We start from the raw sequence: 15,936 nt of genomic DNA on the forward strand, positions 1-15,936 counted from the left end.
ATAAATAAGTGGACTAAATACTTAAAGAGAAACTTCTCTGAATACGAATGAAGGATGGACAATAGACACATGAAGAAATGCTCAACCTCCCTAGCCAGAAAAGAAATGCAAATGAAAACCACATTGTGATACCACCTCACTGCAGTTAAAATGGTTATAATCAAGAACCCTAATAACAACAAATACTGGATGTGATGTGAGCAGAAGGGAACCTTACTGCATTTTTGGTGGGAGTAGAAACTTGTTCAACCATTTTGGAATTTGTTATGGAGGTTCCTCAGAAGATTCCACATAGAGCTCCCCTATGACTCAGCAATCCCACTTTTGGGCATTTACTCAAATGATCACAAACAAAACCATACTAAAGCTACCAGCATCACTATGCTCATTGCAGCATTATTTACCATAACTAAGATAGGGAACCAATCTAGACATATTCTTGATTGGATCAAGAATACGTGGTATATATACACAATGGACATTGCCCCATTTGTTAGGAAATGGAAAGATTGGAAAAAATTATATTAAGTGAAGTAAGTCCCAAAGTAAGGCCCAAAGAAACATAGATCCCATGGTGTCCCTTATTTGCAATAACTAATATATGTCTGAGACAAACAGAAACTGTTAGACAGGTTGTTGTTTGGAGAAATGAATCCCAAGATATGGATTCAAAAGTTTTCTTGTCTTTCTTGTTATTGTTTTCAACATATTTATAAGATGATTTGTTTGTGGCTGTGTATGTACTTCCCCCAGGCTATAAGTGCTGCTTTCACTGTATTTGATGTTGATATAATTTTTGGAGGGAATGGGAAAAACAGTTTAAATAGGTTTACAGTTGGACACATATTACAACAATGAGATGTATAAGACGTTATGTCGATAAATGAACTTTACAACATTGGTAGAGTGTGCGGAGGGGGTGGTGGGGAGGGTGGTGGTAGAGGGATGTGTGGATGAGGGGGAGAGGGGAAGGGCTGGTATGGGGAAATAAAGGAGGAGGAAACAATTGTAAACCCTCTGTAAGATATTTCACAATGATAATAATAATAATAGAATATACATTTAAGTGTCTAAATATTTATATTAAATCGCATAAATTATATTCCTTCAATTTTCTGGGTAAAGTGTTCTGCAATCTAGGTATTTTTAAAAGAAATATTGTATGTTGTTTCCTTGGTGACAACATAATTTATAGACTTAAATTTTCCTAAAACATGGTGGTCTGAAATGAGGTGGACGTTCTTGGGTTTGCATGCAAATCTTTTGGACAGAACTAATGTTTTAATCTTGGATGTTATTTGATTGGTAATTTTTTTTTCATTTTTTTATTTGTGAACTTACTGTACAGAGGGGTTACAATTACATGGGCAGGATAATGCATACATTTCTTACCAAGCATTGCAGCCTCCTCTTTGTTTACCCTTCACATCCCTTCCCAGCCTCTCCCCACCCCCCCAATTCCAATCCTTCTCCTCCCCCCCCCCCGCACCGACGTTGTAAAGCTCGTTTTGGACATGACAACTTGTACTTCTCATTGTTGCAACAGGTCCACCTGTACCCTTAAACGACTTGTTTTTCCCCATCTCCTCCACAAGTTATACTGACATCAAATATAGTGAAAGCACGGGTTATACTGTGGGGGAGGGACATACAAAGCAACAAAGAAATAATCATATAAATGCGTTAGAAACACATGCATGAAAGAAAAAAAAACATTAAAATACATATCTAAGGGTTCATTTTCCTAACATCACATTATCTGACCTTTTCTGCTTGACTCATACATATACTAGATATTGCAAATAAGGGAAATCATGGGACCTATGTTTCTTTGGGCCTGGCTTACTTCACTTAATATAATTTTTTCCAAGTTTTTCCATTTCCTAACAAATGGGGCAATGGCATTGTTTCTGATGGAGGCATAGAATTCCATTGTGTATGTATACCATTTTTTCTTGATCCATTCATCTACTGAGGGGCATCTGGGTTGGTTCCATATCTTAGCTATGGTAAATAATGCTGCAATAAATATTGATTGGTAATTTTTACAGGCTTTCATATTATGAGAAGAAAAACAAAAGGCCATAGGACTATTTTTATCAGCTACATCGTTGTATTAATTTATTCAAACACATACACACATACAAACACACAGATATACACATGTGTAATATTAAGACCCAGTCAGTCTGAAAGAAAATATTTTAATAGGAATTCCATAAAATATTTAGTCTGCTTAGATCTGCTTAGAATTTCTTGAAATATCTAATTAATGCCACCCTTGGACAAATCATTATCATTGGTGAAAATGTTGCCATTTGAATTTAGAATGCCGCAGAAAGACCTATGTGTTAAAGAAAAAATACTTTCCACTTCCTCCCAGATTGTGGAGAATACCTCAATAGTTCTTCTGGAGATTACGTTCTTCAGAGTGAAACCCATGATAACATAGCCTCTCACATACTTTCGTCTTTTATCTTTAAATCATTCTAGGTAAAAAACATTTCTCTTTGACATACTTCCCACCTTGACATTGTCTTGTCACAGCCCTCCAAACAATAAAACCAACTGAACATACACTGAAACCTTCAGACTTGTAAATCTGAGTAAGCCTTTCTGCTTAGTAAATGGACAATATCACTTATTATGGTAGATTATAAAGCTAACACAGAAGTCTAGTCTTTGTAACAATGTAGATTGTATTAAAATATACTTCATTATAAAATATCTAATTCCATGTTGTATCTTGTGTTTTTGTTTCTGGTGATCCTAGGGCTTAAACTCAGGGCCTGGATGGTGCTTTTGTGTTCAAGGCCAGTGCTCTACATATAAGTTGAACTGGAACTTCATTTCCCCTGGTGGTTAATTGGAGATAAGAATTTAATGAAGTTTCCCTCTTAGGCTAGCTTCACACTATTATGTTCAGATCTCAATCTCTTAACTAGCTAAGATTACATACTTCAAATTCCAGTTCCCAGCCAAATTGCATATTTTGTGTAATTCCAATTCTCAGCATTGTATAGATTCTCCTACTAAAATATGAAAAAACAGACTCTACTAAGGATATTTGTAAAGTATAAAACGAAGGAAGAATTTTCATTCTTTACAAAATCAATGCAAAATCTATGCTAAAATATTAATATTTTACTGTACCTTTCCTGCAACAAGTTTGATATAGTTTTATAATTGTCAGGCCAAATTTCTCAACATTCTACTGGAGAATTACGATTTCATGCATGCATGCATATGCATATGTGTATATAGATATCCAAATATCTTCCCTAGTGGATCATCAGAATTGAAACTGCTTTGTTTTGCTGTTCAGCTGTTGAACCTGGTCGGCTCATTCTGTGACAATACCTGTCCTCTTTCTCAACATTCCTTTATTTACTACACCATCAGCCTTCTAAAATAAGGTTCATTTCTTGGAGAAGATTACCAGTCAGCCCAAGCAATATCTACCCAGAGGGTTTTAATAAAGCAAGCTTTAAGATAGTAAGATAACATGAAGTGACAACTACAAAATTTCTACAGAGACCTAGAATGTTATCAAAATTATATCTGACATTTTTCACATTTCTGCCTTCGTTCTCTTCTCATACTTAAGAAAGCACTGACTAACACTATAAATATATTGAATTTATAAATTAAGGATTAGTGTTTTTTTCCAGCCTGAAGTCTTCTTTTCCATGGTTTTTGACATAAACTTTTGGGAGATTTTTTTGATTGTTATGGGATTCCATTCCAAACAAAGCCATGTATATCAAGAAAGCCAATGTTTTCAACTCAGAGTACTAAACATAAGAGGGGGAAAATTAAGGTTAGGTATATATATTAAGCACAAACACAGGCAATATCCAGACATTTTGAAATTGTATATCTTTACTAGATAAAGTGGCTCAAACCTATAACCTTATCTACTTGGGAAACAAAGATTAGAGAATTCCAGTTCCAGGCAAGCCCAGACAAAAAAAGAAGTTTCAGAAACTAACCATTTGCTCGGTGCAATGTTTTCTTGCCTGTTTTAGGAGGACCACAGTCCAATAAGGCCCACGCATAGTGATACTACCTCAAAATAAGTAATCCAATTACAATCTGCAGGTATGACAGTAGTAGAGGTGTTGTTTCACAAGTACAGGGTTTTGGGTTCAATCCTCCCGTACCACTAGGAATTTAAATGTGTGCCAGGTTAAGAATGGCATGTTTAAAGTCAAGACTTCATACTGGTTTTACAAGCTCTAATAAAAACTTTACCTCTTTTGTTAATTTTTAAAGTACAATCATAATTTCCATGGCCAAACCAAATAATTTCCTATTAGAGATTTTCTTTTATCCATTAAGGAATATGTTATTTGTTGGATACTGTCCCACTGAAGTCATATTAAAATCGAAAACTCGTTCACTGCATGTGGATACAGTATCTCAAAGGTAGCATTTAAGTTGAATTCTCCTCCAAGAGAAGCAGAAGGAATTGAATATACTAAGGAAAGAGGACTCAGAAGAAGCCAATTCTGATCTTGGAGTTCTAGTTCTACCAACTCAGAGGCAAAGTATTTACTGTGGTGGTTTATTATTACAATTACTAGAAAACATGAGGAATCTATAAGACATGAAAAGTCATTGACGCTTGGGGTCCATGACTCATCTCTATAATTCTAGTTTTAAAGAAGGATGAGACTTGAGGGATAATGGTTTTCAGGCCGGTAGGAAAGTTCATGATGTTCTATCTCCAAATAACTACATGGTTCTTTTTGGAGATTTACTGCTATTAGCAAACAAACTGAGAGCTTGAGGTATGTTCAAGCCCCAAACTGGGAGAAAGAAAAAATTCTTAGAAGAATACTATGAGAAACAGAGTTATGAATAGGAAAGCAGAAACAAAATACATAAACTTATTGATATAGACAAAGCTTCCCAATGTGAAATATGGCACAAAATGTAATATTTAGGGTTTTCCTTCTTATATAGTAGAAACAAATGGGATGTCTACTTGAAGAAACTAAAGTGTAAAACTGTATGCAATAAATAATGACATTACTTTATATTTCTATAATTTAACTTGTTTCCCCACAAATTTATAGAATAGTATAGCTATGGAAAAATCAATAAATATTGCATTTTCATATAGGATTACATATCCTTGCAATTGTTGTCTAAAATTGATCTACATTAAAATCATTGCCATTGATATCCTTCTCAAGATTCCAAATGTTTATAATTTCAGCAGACCTTCCAAAAAACTCATATCCCATACATAATTTTTAGTTTGTTCATGCATTCTTAGGAACATAAACATGGCACAAAATATTAATTACCTTTATCTACTGTCATTAATTTATTATAACTAATGCAATTAAGTATATACCCTGAGAGAAAGAAGATTCTTCCTTCTAAATACATGCTTGCAGGCACACACACACACACACACACACACACACACACACACACACACACACACTCATACTCACATATTTACCAATCTAACTTAGGTTAAGTTCCTGACATTGGGTATGAGAAAATGATCTATCTAATAATAAACTTCCTTGCCCAGTCATAAAATACTTTCATAATTCCACATATACAAAAAACTAGATCATTCAAAATAATGAGATTACTTAACAGAACCACCCAGCTCCTAAGCGATCTAATCCCTGATTTCATTCATTCATGACAATGCATTTTTCATTTAAAAACTTTTTGAGTCTCTCTGATCAGCAGATACAAATGTGCTATCATATAATAGAAAATGTAGGTAAAATTACTTGTCCCTAGGTAATCTTTAATATATCTTAAAGAGTTCTATGTCCTTCTTGCAGAGCCTGTTATTGGCATTTTGCCCTAATGTCTAATATTAACTTACAAAGGACATACCATATTCCTTAATTCATTTTCCCTAAAGGTTATGCTATGTAGTTGACTCTGATTTTTTGCTTATTCTAAATTAAATTTTCTCAACCAGTTGAATTATTGTTTATGTTACTCCTAAGCCATTTGAAATATCAAAAAGACCTAGAAATTCACCTTGGCAATGATTTGTGAATGGCAGTTATGGTTGTGGGGAGGTAAAGGACTTGAATTATCTAGAGTTCCTTAAAACTGGCACTGTTATTTAAGGACTGATCACTTAGTAAGCTTTTAAAGTGTGTCTTCTTATTTCATGTAGGACGGTAAAAGTATGCTTTTCATCACATTCTTGCCTGCAAAGAGTTTGTAGAGTTTGTGCTGAAATGTCTGAGTTAAAGAGGCACAATAAAGAACTAAATAACTCCATTACAGACTAGCAACCACCTTTGGAGGTACGGATTATAAAAAGAACCATGAATTTGACCCAGAAATGACACAGAAAAGAAAACAATTGCCAGGCAACTAAAACATATATAATCCTTGGGCAAGCCACAGGAATTTTCTCTGGATACATCAACCAATCACTGGGTGGCCATACGAGACATGGTGACCCAGTGGCCAGGTGGTACCCGTCAATAACAAGTCAGTATTAAAATTAAGGAATCATGTATGTGTAGCTTAATTTGCTTAAAATATTAGCCAATCATGTAATTTCTCATGTAACACTCCCTTAAGGTTGTTTACTCAATACTATAAAAACTGTACTGATTCTATGCTCGGGGCCTCTTAGTGTCACCAGTTACCGAGTGCACGGAGGACCAAGCTCGAATTTGCAAATAAACCACTCTTGTCACTTACATTGATCTTGGTTTCTGGTGGTCTTTGGAGGAGGTATAACAGGTGGAGGCTCGTCTGGGATAAACTCATAAACCCACCCAGATACCTGATCAGAGAGTAGCAAAGAATGGCTGGTAAGTTAAGGCATTGCCACTTTGTAACTGTCTGGGGTTTTTATGTCCAGCAGGATTGGTATTGGAGTTGACAAGAAGTCCTGTCGGATAGTGCTATAAGGCAGCCAACTGGACTGGTGGGAGAGGTCCCCCGTTTCCCGCGGAAGATAAACTATCCACTAGTGTGGACACTTGGGCCTGTTTGTTGCCAGAAACTTTCTTTCTGATAGTTTATAAGGTAGACTGTCCACTAGTGAGGACATTTGGGATTTATCCTGTCTGTAATTCTTCACTTTCTGTCTGACAGTCTACCATGGGCATGATGTTAAATGTGTGTCTTGTCCTAATGTCTGTGTGTTTGTAATATGAGTATTATGAAACATTTCCTCACTCAGGTTCATCCGGAGGTGGATGTCAAGAGACTCTGTTTCTCTCTGTTTGAGGCTGTTAGTCTTCACTCTGTTTCTTCATCCAAAAATAACTACTTTCTCTTTCAGACCCCCTTATTTTTCCACCTCGAAGGGTGAAATCTGGCCTAGAAAGATTGGCCACTTGAAGCAAAGCTGGAGTCAGGTAATCTATCGGATGCCACTGCTAGAATATCGCAAAGTGTCTCTGTCTACCCCTTTGGGATCTTAGACAAACCAGCTAGTCCACACTTTACACATTGGGACATTGTTAGCTCTGTCCTTAACATTCTTTCAATTACTTGTTAGGAAGGTAAGGGGAGTGTGAGGTGCATTCTGGTTCTGACCCATTTCAATGTATATCAATCCACACATAAGACCAGAGGAAAGGAGAAAATTAATTACAATTGTCACAAAATGAAATAGCCGATACTTTCAGCAATTTGGGATATGACCACAACTCAAAATGTCCCAAGGAGTAATAAAGCCCCATGGAAAACTTTCGAACAAAACTTCTTGGGTGCAAGGGGTCACAGCAGTTAAACGATACTCATGGACCACCCAAAGAACAGTGGATCTGGTGACGGGATGAGTGTCTCACTCATTTTTAGTTATCCCAGAGAGCCTTTATCCCTTATTAGGAAGAGACTTGTTGACTAAGGTCGGGGCACAGATTCACTTCTATCCAGAAGGCTCCCAGGTGACAGATGCCCAAGGGAGACCAATACAAGGGCTGACTCTGAGCCTGGAAGACGAGTACCGGTTGCAGCAATCACCTCAGGCTCCTCAACAAGAAATCACCTACTGGCTGGAAAGGTATCCATAAGCCTGGGCAGAGATTGGAGGAGTGGGACTAGCGAAGAATAGACCAGCTCTATTTATTGAGGTAAAGCCAAGAGCTGACCCAGTCATAGTCTGGCAGTACCCTATATCCCTGGAGGCACGGGTGGGAATAACCCCCCACATTAGGTGTCTGCTAGAACTGGATATACTGCGCCCTGTCAGTTGGCATGGAACACTCCCCTGCTATCAGTCTGTAAGCCCCACTCCAATGAATATAAGCCAGTGGAGGACTTAAGGGAGGTAAACAAATGGGTAGTGGACGTTCACACGACTGTACCCAACCCCTACACACTCCTGAGCCCCCTTCCTCCCGAAAGGCAGTGGTACACAGTATTAGATTTAAAAAATGCCTTTTTCAGCCTACCCTTGGCAGCTAAAAGCTAAGATCTCTTCTCCTTTGAGTGGACAGATGTAGAAAGAGATATTAATGGACAGCTGAACTGGAAAAGACTTCCTCAAGGATTTAAAGACTCACCAACACTCTTTGACGAAGCCCTGCATGAGGACTTAGGTGAGGTTGGGGAAGCCACCCTAGCTTGACTTTGTTGCAATATGTGGATGTCTTATTAATTGCTGCTAAAACTGAAAGAGAATGCATCCGAGGAATGGAGGATTTACTCCAGACTTTGGGAAGCCTTGGTTTCTTGAGTGTTGGCTAAGAAAGTTCAAATCTGCAAATCAGAGGTAACTTATCTGGACTATTTATTGAAAGGGGAGCAGCAGTGGCTTACAAAAGGAAGAAAAGAAATTGTCCTTAAAATTCCAACACCCCAGTCTCAGCACCATGTAAGGGAGCTTTAGGGCTCAGCAGGCTTTTGTTTTCGGTGGATTCCTGGGTTTGCGGAGTTGGCTAAACCCCTTTATGAGGCTACCAAAGAAAAGCAGCTGTTTTTATGGATGGAGTAGGTTGAACAAGCCTTTGAACAGATAAAAACTGCCTTATTGACAGCCTCAGCATTAGGACTCCCTGATACAACTGAACACTTTAATTTGTATGTGGATGAACATAATGGGATTATGAAAGGAGTCCTAAGCCAATATCTAGGCCCATGGAGAAGACCAGTAGCCTACTTATCAAAGAAATTAGACCGGTGGCAGCAGGATGGCCACCATGCCTGAGAATGAAAGTAGCTACTGCTCTAATGGTAAAAGATGCAAATTAACTATGGGGCAGGAATTGTATGTGAACACGCCCATGCTATTGAGAGTGTGTTAAAGCAGCCACCAGATCGATGGCTCAGCAATGCCTGACTAATCCATTACCAAGGACTGCTACTCAGTCCTCTCAGAATTAATTTCCTGGTTCCCTCAGCTGTCAACCAAGCGATTTTTCTACCAGATCCAGACCTAGACATGTCACTACATGATTGCTCGGAGATCCTGGCACAAGTCCGTAATATCCAAGAGGACTTAAGAGATCAGTGTTACCAGATGCTGAACTTGTGTGGTTTATAGATGGGAGCAGCTTTGTTCATCAAGGACACAGGTACACGGGAGCAGCAGTAATGACTGAGACTGATGTGGCTTGGGCCGAACCTCTGCCCATAGGCACGTCAGCCTAGAGAGCTGAATTAATAGCCCTGACCCCAAGTACTAACGCTAGGAAAGAATAAAAGACTAACTCTGTATAGTGATAGTGAGTATTCATTTGCAATGGTTCATATACACAGAGCTATTTACAAAGAAAGAGGATTAGTTTTCCACATCTCCTCTATGTCCCTCCCTTTCTCTCAACATATTCATATTCCTCTATAAATAGATGGTCTTTTAATCTCTAAAATAACATTAATTTTTACGTTTCTATTTTTTTTTCTGGTCTCTTTTCATTCCCCTTTCCCTTCCTTCTTTCTCTCTCTCTCTCTACTTGCATCCTACCCAACCTATTTCCTGCACTGAGATTAGGACATAGTTAACTCTCCCTGTGCCTCCCCACACCAATCTATTCCTATTTTTTACCCACATCTCTCCCTAACCCTAATAATTTCTGGTTTTCCAAATTCTTCTCTGCAGTTCGAAGTCCATTAACATATAATTGTTTGATGTCGAATAGATGTATCTGTTGAACTAGATTGTATCTGTAGACTATTGACTGTACAAATGCAAACTTTGGTTGATGGTTGCCTTAAGATAGTGTTCTAGCACAAAACTGGTGCTATCTTCATCTCAAATGGGCAGAGTAAGCCGGAAAAACACAAGAAAAATGGCAAATTCGGGTATCTCAATTCCCAATCTTGATAATCAGGGGTTAGAACAGATAATGAATAATCCAGAGGAGAGTTCCCAAACAGCTCTACAAACACTGCTGGCAAACATGATAAATGAAAAGTTTGACAATGTACAAAGGACTCTGCATGAGCGAGACAGGGAGAGAGAGGAGGCATCCCAGAAGTTTATACAGGAATATCATAAGCGTGAGGAAGCTACTCAAAAACTGATACAGGATTTGCGTGAACAACTTGAGAATACTCAAAGAGAAAGGGAGGAATGGCGTGAGCAGGCTGAGAACACTCAAAGAGATCTGCAGGAATCCCACGAACGGGAGGAAGCTAATCAAAGAGTAATACAGGAATTGAGAGACCAGGTAGAGAACACACAAAGATCACTAAAGGCATTCATGGAATCCATTAACAAAGAGCTGAAGGAAGTCAGGGAGACCACAAAGGGAATGCTGAATGGAACCCAACAGAAGGAATGGGAGCCCAAAGAAACCATAACCAATCAACTAAGTGATTTGAGGACAAACACTGAACACCAAATTAAGGAAGTAAAGAAATTCATACAAGACCTAAAACAGAGCTTCAACAAAGAACTTGAAGACATCAAAGCTGACCAACTAGAAGGAAAAGAGATAAAAAACAAAGTAGAGAGTCTTGACAGCAGGTTAGACCATGCAGAAGATCGAATCTCAGGGATTGAAGACAGCCTAGATATTATAGAGAAAGAACATACAACCATCCAAGACAAGTCCAAGAAATATGATAGATCTATCCAACACCTGGAAGACACCATCAGAAGGCCTAATCTAAGGATAATGGGTGTAGAGGAGCACCTAGAAACAGAAGTTAATGGTCTAGGAAATTTGTTTAACAGGATCCTAGCAGAGAACTTCCCAAACATGCAAAAAGATAGGCCTGTCCAGATACAAGAAGCCTTTAGAACCCCAAATAGACCAGACCAGAATAGGACATCCCACCGCCACATTATAATCCACACAGGATCAACTCAGAACAAGGAAAAGATCCTTAAAGCTGTCAGAGAGAAAAGGGTAATCACTTATAAAGGGAAACCAATTAGAATCACCTCAGATTTCTCAGCAGAGACAATCAAAGCAAGAAGAGCCTGGAACGATGTATGCCATGCCCTAAAAACAAACAACTATCAACCAAGAATACTGTACCCAGCTAAACTCTCCTTCATAACCGAAGGCCAAATAAAAACCTTCCATAGCAAAGAAAAATTGAAACAATACATCTCCACCAAACCAGCCCTACAAAAGATTCTTAAAGATGTCCTACACATAGAAAACCAACAAGACCGCAATAAAGGCCAAGAAACTGCACTCAAACTGAGAATCCAAGAACCATAGGAAGAACCCAGTTTTCGCAGCCCCCAAAAAGGTAGATAACATGGCAGGAACTCCCAAATACCTCTCAGTCCTATCTCTTAATGTTAACGGACTGAACTCTCCAATTAAGCGACATAGACTGTCTAGTTGGATTAAAAAACAAGACCCTTCTATCTGCTGCCTGCAGGAGTCACATCTTGCCCATAAAAACAAAAACATTTTCAATGTTAAAGGCTGGAACAAAATCTACCAAGCAAACGGACCGCATAAACAGGCGGGAGTTGCAATCCTAATATCAGATAAAATAGACTTCAAATTAAAATTCGTGAAAAGAGATAAAGAAGGTCACTACATACTAATTAAAGGATCTCTCCTTCAGGAGGATATTACAATTCTAAATATCTATTCACCAAACAATGGAGCACCCAAATTTATCAAAGAAACACTACTTTCCCTCAAATCCCATATAGATCCAAAGACATTAATAGTTGGGGATTTTAACACACCACTCTCCCCACTAGATAGATCAACTCGGCAAAAACTCAACAGAGAAACCTCAGATCTAAACAGCTGCATAGATCAACTAGACTTAACAGACATTTACCGAACATTTCACCCAGCAGCATCAGAATACACGTTTTTCTCAGCAGCACATGGAACGTTTTCTAAAATAGACCACATTTTAGGCCACAAAGCAAACTTGTCTAAATTCAGAAACATTGAAGTTATACCTTGCATTCTCTCTGACCACAAGGGAATAAAATTAGAACTCAACACCAAAAGCCACCAAAGAAAGTCCGGTATCACATGGAGGCTGAACAACACACTGCTGAATCATGAGTGGGTCATGGAAGAGATTAGAAAGGAAATTCAAATGTTCATGCTATTCAACAAAAATGAACACACAAATTACCAGCTCCTCTGGGACACAGCAAAGGCAGTACTCAGAGGCAAGTTTATAGCTCTGAGCTCCTACATCAACAAATTGGAGAGATCTGAAACTAGCAATTTAATGACGCATCTAAACCTCCTTGAAAAAGAGCAGCAAGATAAACCCCAATCCAGTAGACAGAAAGAAATAATCAAAATTAAATCAGAATTAAATGAATTAGAATCCAAAAAAAATATAGAAAGAATCAACAAAACAAAGAGTTGGTTCTTCGAAAAACTTAACAAAATTGACAGACCCTTAGCAAATCTTATCAGAAAAAGAAGAGAACACACCCAAATTAATAAACTCAGAGATGAGAATGGAAACATCACCACGGAAACAACCAAGATTCAGAACATTATAAGGGAATACTTCTCAAAACTTTATGCTAATAAGTTTGAGAACTTGACAGAAATGGACCTCTTCCTAGCAAATATTGACATGCCAAAACTAAACCAAGATGAGTTAAACTATCTTAACAGGCCCATATCAAGCATTGAAATAGAAACAGCAATAAGAGACCTCCCAGCTAAGAAAAGTCCAGGACCAGATGGTTTTACAGCGGAATTTTACAAGGCCTTCAAAGCAGAGCTCACACCAATTCTCCTCCAACTCTTCAATGAAATTGAAAGAGAAAGCTCACTACCGAACACATTCTATGAAGCCATCATAACCCTCATCCCAAAACCAGGCAGGGACTCATCAAAGAAAGAGAACTATAGACCCATTTCTTTGATGAACATTGATGCAAAACTTCTCAACAAAATTTTGGCCAACCGACTTCAACAATTCATCCAAAAAATCATACACCACGATCAAACAGGATTCATTTCAGGGATGCAAAGCTGGTTCAATATACGCAAATCAATTAATATTATTCATCACATCAACAGGAGCAAGAATAAGAACCACATGGTTATCTCAATAGACGCAGAAAAAGCATTCGACAAGATCCAACACCCCTTTATGATGAAGGTTTTGGAAAAATTAGGAATCCATGGAACATTTCTCAGTACAATAAAGGCTGTATATGACAAACCTGCAGCCAGCATTATACTCAATGGTGAAAAACTAAAGCCATTTCCTCTTAACTCAGGAACAAGACAAGGATGCCCACTCTCTCCACTTCTCTTCAATCTAGTGTTAGAATGCCTAGCTACAGCAATAAGACAAGATGCAGACATAAAGGGGATCCAAACAGGGAAAGAAGAAATAAAACTCTCCCTCTTTGCAGATGACATGATCTTGTATTTAAAGAATCCCATAGACTCCACTCCCAAATTACTTAAGCTGATTCAAAACTTTGGCAAAGTAGCAGGTTATAAAATTAACCCCCCAAAATCAATGGCTTTTCTGTATGCCAACAATGAGAAAAGTGTGGCTGAAATTAAGAAAGCAACTCCATTTGTAATAGCCCCACAAAAAATAAAATACCTAGGAATTAACTTAACTAAAGAAGTGAAGGACCTCTATGATGAAAACTTTAAAATCTTGAAAAAGGAAATCAACACAGAACTTAAAAAATGGCAAAACCTCCCATGCTCCTGGATTGGAAAGATTAACATTGTGAAAATGGCAATACTTCCCAAGGCTATCTACAAATTCAACGCAATACCTATCAAAATTCCACCCTCATTCTTCAAGGAAATAGAAGAGGCAATCCAAAAATTCATATGGAACAATAAAAGACCCCGAATAGCAAAAACGCTCCTCAACGGAAAGAACACTGCTGGAGGAATATCAATACCAAATTTCAAACTCTACTATAAAGCCATAGTAATCAAAACAGCTTGGTATTGGCATAAGAACAGACCTCAGGACCAATGGAATAGAATTGAAAACCCAGAAATGAACCTACAGACCTATAGCCATCTAATCTTCGATAAGGGAGCTAAAACAATAGAATGGAAGACAGACAGCCTCTTCAGTAAATGGTGCTGGCAAAACTGGTTAACTACATGTAGAAAACTAAAGCTTGATCCTTATATATCTCCCTGCACCAGAATCAACTCCAAATGGATCAAAGACCTTGAACTCAAAGCAGCCACTCTGAAAACATTACAGGATGGAATAGGAGAAACCCTGGGTCTCCTCGGCTCAGGCCGAAATTTTCTGAATAGAGACCCGGAAACACAACAAATCAAAGAAAGTTTGGACAAATGGGATTGTATAAGGTTGCAGAGCTTCTGCAGGGCAAATGACATAGCTAGCAAGATCAATAGAAAGCCCACGGATTGGGAGAAGATCTTTACTAGCCATACAACGGACAAGGGTCTTATATCTAAAATATACTTGGAACTCAAAAAATTAAACCACCCAACAACAAATCCTCAAAGAAACAACTGCCCAATAAGTAAGTGGGCGAAAGACCTAAAGAGAAGCTTCTCTGAAGAAGAAAGAAGGATGGCCAATAGACACATGAAGAAATGTTCAACATCCCTAGCCATAAAAGAAATGCAAATCAAAACAACATTGAGATATCACCTCACTCCAGTTAGAACAGCAAAAATCAAGAACTCTAACAACAACAGATGCTGGAGGGGATGTGGACAGAAAGGAACCTTACTTCATTGTTGGTGGGAATGTAAACTTGTTCAACCACTTTGGAAAGCAGTATGGAGGTTCCTCAAAAGACTCCATATAGAGCTCCCCAATGACCCAGCAATCCCACTTTTGGGCATTTACCCAAATGACCACAAACAAGGCCACACTAAAGCTACCAGCACAACTATGTTTATTGCAGCATTATTTACCATAGCTAAGATATGGAACCAACCCAGATGCCCCTCAGTAGATGAATGGATCAAGAAGATGTGGTATATATACACAATGGAATTCTATGCCTCCATCAGAAAGAATGACATTGCCCCATTTGTTAGGAAATGGAAAGGCTTGGAAAAAATTATATTAAGTGAAGTAAGCCAGGCCCAAAGAAACATAGGTCCCATGGTTTCCCTTATTTGCAATATCTAGTATAGGTATGAGTCAAGCGGAAAAAGTCAGAGAATGTGATGTTAGGAAAACGAACCCTCAAATATGTATTTTAATGTTTTTGTTTCATTCATGCATGTGTTTTTAACGCATTTATAATATTATTTCTTTGTTGCTTTGTATGTCCCTCCCCCACAGTGTAACCCCCGCTTTCACTATATTTGATGTCAGGATAACATGTGGAGGAGACGGGGACAAACAAGTTGTTTAAGGATTCAGGTGGACCTGTTGCAACAATGAGAAGTACAAAATGTCATGTCAAAACCAGCTTTACAATGTCGGTGGGGGGGAGGGAGGGGGGGTATGATTGGGTGGGGGGGGAGGGGGGAGGCTGGGAAGGGAGGTGAAGGGTAAACAAAGGAGGAGGCTGCAATGCTTGGTAAGAAATGTATGCATTATCCTGCC

The sequence above is a fragment of the Dipodomys spectabilis genome, unplaced genomic scaffold (assembly GCF_019054845.1).
Source record: "Dipodomys spectabilis isolate Male_0828 unplaced genomic scaffold, ASM1905484v1 ptg000301l, whole genome shotgun sequence".
Classification (NCBI taxonomy): Eukaryota; Metazoa; Chordata; class Mammalia; order Rodentia; family Heteromyidae; genus Dipodomys; species Dipodomys spectabilis.